This window comes from Octopus bimaculoides, chromosome 2 (assembly GCF_001194135.2).
Source record: "Octopus bimaculoides isolate UCB-OBI-ISO-001 chromosome 2, ASM119413v2, whole genome shotgun sequence".
NCBI classification, from domain to species: Eukaryota; Metazoa; Mollusca; class Cephalopoda; order Octopoda; family Octopodidae; genus Octopus; species Octopus bimaculoides.
Genome location: NC_068982.1, coordinates 23,365,381 through 23,370,790, shown reverse-complemented (window position 1 = coordinate 23,370,790; position 5,410 = coordinate 23,365,381).

The window sequence follows — 5,410 nt, the reverse complement described above, 5'->3', positions numbered from 1 at the left end:
ATATATATATATATATATATATACATATATGTATATATGTATATTGGTTCAGTCATTTGACTGCGGCCTTGCTGGAAAAATATGGGACCGATATTAACTCCTCTAACAACTCCGTCCATTGGCTTTTCCACTTTGTTGTTGTCCACGCAATATTGTCTAGAAATGCTAACTTCAAATTTTGCATTGTCTTTGCTGTCACTAATCGCACACATGCCATATACATCATCTATATATCACAGTTTCCCTAACTTCAGCATCTTTCTTGTCATGACAATGACTTCCCAGGTGTATTTCAAAATATTTCTTCATTTCTTAAACGATGTGAACACGGCATTGACACACAACGTACAAGAAACGTACACAAAAATTGATTTATAGAAATAAAGATACACGTGCGCATAAGCTACTGAAGACAATGTAAAAACATATTCACGAACACTTTGTCACAACGCAGACAAACACTTATTGAAACTTGAAAAGAAAATATATATTCCGAACACAAAGTAAATACATTACCAATCACGATTAATGTATATATTCACTAAATGAAGATAAGATCTCAGCACACATCGTACATATGCAGCAAATACATACGTACTACAAGAGACCTATTATTATCATAGTCCCTCAGGGAATACTCAAGCAGATGCATCCGAGCTTATAGTCACCCAAAACCAACGAACACTTACACTAATTGCAAACGGTAGAATTTGAAATCACAGCATAAAGACTGAAATTAAAATACTGCTAAGCATTTCGCCCGGAATGCTAACGTTTCTTATTTTTTATTGCCTAAAAGGGGATAAACATAGAGGGGACAAACAAAGACAGACAAAGGTATTAATTCGATTACATTGACCCCTGTGAGTAACTGGTCAATTTATCGACCCCGAAAGGATGAAAGCAAAGTCGACCTCGGCGGAATTTGAACTCAGAACGTAACGTCAGACGAAATACCGCTAAGTATTTCGCCCGGCATGCTAACGTTTCTGCCCGATCACCGCGTTACTTGTGATGAATATTATATGTATAATTCAAGAAAATGTTATCCAGTCAATATTCAGTTTTTATGAAACCAGTAATGGAGCCTGGCTAGTACGCATATCTTCTGGATTTCACTAAATTTCACGCAGAGATTGCCGCGCTAACAGAGGATATCGTGCAAGATAATTGATAGCAATAATTTGTAGGTTTTATTTTACATACTGTTGGGATATAAATTTAAGCATTGGCAGTTTTAATTTCAGTTATATCTTATGGCAATTAGAACAAATATTTTCAAATGCAATTTTCTCATCAAAGGAATAATGCCGACGGATAATACGATATATAAACATATGTGTTTGTATGTGTGTAGTGTAGGCATGTGTGTGTCGTATGTGTGCATATACATACATAAACACAAGCATACATAATATTCATATTTATATATATATATATACATAGGTTGGTTCATATGGTTTATATTCTGCAAATAATATTTACTTTCCGTAAGAGTTAAGTACAAAAATTGTTGTTTTCTTCATATCCACACGTGAACGTATTTAATTGAGTCTAGTATTTGTAAGAAAATACGAATAATAACGTCATAAAACACTTTATGATTGGTAGGGAGATAAATCTGCAGTGAATACTAGCGCAAAGTTATAGACTAAGTGTTTTACAGTTTTACACAATAGAAGTCATAACGACAGCTAAAGAACAAATTATGCATGTTTATGTGATATATATATATATATATATATATATATATATATATATATAAGTGATATTGCAAAGAGAGTGTATAGTGAGTAAGCATGTACTTTTTGTTGAATGCCGGAATGGTTCTCTAAGAAACCTAATGCGATTGAGATGAACAAACTATACCGCTAATACACACAATGGTGAAAATATAGAGAAATTAAAATATTCCCTCATAATGTCGATATTATCAAGATGGTATTAAGATAAGGCAGTATTGTAATGCAACAAACGATGAAATAATGGCTCAGGTTGTGATTGTAAAATGATTGTTTGCTGCTACAAAGAAGTACGTATTAAGACATAGTACTGAGGTTGCAAAACTCCTCCATTGGCGTTTATGTAATAAATATAACTTTAAAAGATCAAAATACAATTATGATCATGAAATTCATAAAATTTTGGAAAACCGGTATCCCAAAATAATATAGATTCGAACAATGAAAGCAGACAGATCAATAACAGCAAACCGACCAGACATAATAGTCCATGATAAACAACAAAGATAATTATGCTAATTGATATTACTGTCCTATTATATTGTCACACTACAGACATAGAAAAAGAAAAAGTGGAGAAATAATTTCATCTAGCAAGACAACAACAAGACGTAGTAGATTAAATACAAAATTATAGACAAAGTGATTGGAACTCCGCGTTGCAATAACCAAATAACTCCAAGTTAAATATTAAAGGAAAAACTGAATATATATCTTGTTATATGTACATAGCTATTCCATCAAGAAGGTGTGATTAGGTTTTCCTCATGTACAGGAAACACTGAACTAAGTAGGAAAGGAATATCATCGGGGAAGTGTTACAGTAAAAACCTATTATTAATTATAAAATGCTTAAAACTAGTTTATTATATAAAGGGATAATTCATTGGCTATTACTGTCGTTACTTGTATTACCGATAATGTTTACAGCAAATCATTGCTCGTCGAACAAATCTATAATGAAATGTATGTAAATCTAGTCTCCTTGCATTGGTCTATTGTTGGACAGTGTGTCTCATACTACATTGTCTAAAGTACATTTTTAAAGCATGAGAGATATTCGACAGAAATTGATTGCTAATTTCTTCAGGATGACGATAATACAGTTTGCCTTGTATTTCGTTTCATAAATTTCTAGGTTTAATGGCATCTAATCAAAATTTCGAAACTATATTTTCTAGGATAAAATTTGGAAGGTCTATGTCATTTTCAATTCAAATAAACAACCTAAAAATCGAAGAATCCCCATTCACAAAACCAGAAAAGTACAAACTATTCTAAATAAAATCTTAAAAGAAAGTATTACATAACTGAAACGTAAATCTTGAACATAAATAATAACATCAGCAACATAAATCACAAAAATTTGTCAAAAGCTGTAGGAAAACAAAAACAACATCGAGGATTGTGAATACACTTGGTGAAATGAAATTATGTTTGCAGCAGTCATGGTATTCACAATGGGAAGCGGGTATTGCTTCAGATGTAATCATATAAAAATATCACGCCTACGCACGAAGATGGCAAATAATAGAAAACATCTCCCAGTCCTTCGTGAAATCTTTAACGAAGAGAAACATCAGAACAAAGCAGGGACAAATATTATTGAAATATAACATGACAAACACAGATGTATAGGAAAACAAAGAATAATGAAATATAAAATTTTCGCTAAATCGAAAAGTGTCTGACGCTTTCATTACCAAAAGCAATTTTTTAACAAAACAAACTATTCAACTTCAACATAAAGCAACTTTTAGAAGATCTAGGTAGAAATATAATATGAACAAAAGAAACATTAGCAATAAAGAAAAGGGAATGACTAGTGAGGGATTATGCTCAGCGAATATTTTTAGCACATAACTTCTTAATAATCGGGAGATTAAGCGTCGAGCTCATAGGATCTTTATCACGCTGGATTAAATGATCAGTAGCATTTCGACATCATTACGTTCTCAATTCGAATTCTGCCGAGATCGAATTTACTTTTCTTCCTCTCGTGGTCGGTGAAAGAAGTACGAATTTAGCACTGAAGGCGATATAATCGACTCCCTCCGCCACCGAACTTACTGGCCTTGTGCTAAAATTTGAAACAAATAATCGGGATGATCCATATAAAGAGAAACAGTTCGACCACGATGAAAATGAAACAGTTGGATGCACTGTGATTTTTATTCAGATACTGAGAGTTTTTCATATATTAACTAAACTGGGTCCTTGGGAGGTAAAGCATTTTAATCCCAGAGACCTTAGAAACGATAAAATATAGAAACTACCGACACATAGCTTCATAACCTGCCTTTTTAAAGTTATGAGATCATAAAAGCAATTACCCCGGTGAAAAGTATAAGTACAAGTTTGCAAGCTGTTTCCAGAAAAGCAGAAGAAATGCTGTAATGCCTTTCGTTGCTATAATGACCAACTTCTTATGAACAACATTATAAGCAGTGACTTGTAGTGAAGAAAAAGCGAGTAAACATTATATGTAATGAATACTGGAAGACTTCTGAAAGTGTTTCTCACTCGAAGATCATAGAGCCATTAGCTACAATTTAGATAGCATCAATATTAATGAGAAAACGTTGTGAAATGAAACAAAACACATACACACACACAATTCTGTAGATACGAAGATAAGAATCATAAAAAAATGAGCCAAACTTCGGCAGGTGAATGTTATTCAATGGTTGGATCATATTTTCCACTTAGTCTCTGCCTAGGGTAACCTCATTAATCAAAAACAGCCTATATAAATTATACAGCACTACCACAAACATCCTCTGTGTATGAATTGCTGCTAGATTAACATTGCAGTTACAGACGTTTATACAGGAATTATACGACTTTACTCGCAAAAGCGGTATTGGATATGAACTAGAAAGGTATGCTAAGGATTCTACTGTTATACAAACATTAAACAAAATAATATTACTACTTATCTCTTTAAAAGGTGGTTAGCTGGAGAAATCCTCACCGAGTCGGAGAAAAATTCTTAACGGTATCCCTTTCAGTTCTTAAGTTTTGAGTTCAAATTCCACCGAAGTTGCTGCACATCTTTTGAGAGTCAGTAAGTACCGGTAGAGTACTGGGGTCAATGTAATCGAATTTTCTAGCTTTGTGACAAAACAAAACGATTATGTATTTCTAAAATTTTAGAGAGAATGAAGTTAACAATGGTTATAAAATTGCACATACTTACAAATTCATATTAATCAGTTAACTCGATGATATTCAATTCATGTAATTAAAGGTAATTAGAGAAACATCGAAAACGTGTTATAAACCTTTGAACACTGCAGTGCAGGGTTCATATTTCCTTCATCATCTTATTCTTTTATTTTTCGTTGCTGCATTTTGGTTACACTTGTGCAATGTTTTCATTGCTCTGACATCCATTACTCATGTTGGTCTTCTTATTGTGGTTGATCCAGTATTATTTAATCGTGAATGTGTTGGTAGGTGATGCCAACTATTTAATATTCATTTCTGTGCGAGTTGGGCAGAAATTCACTACATTTTTCATGCTATTATATTTTTATCTTTCAACTTCATGCGTTTCACAGGATCTCGCTTCTGCTTCAGAATTTCTAATTAGAATTTGTCAGATTTTTTCCCTAAATTTCCTGGTACAAGCTAAACTTGAAATACCATGGATATATATATATATA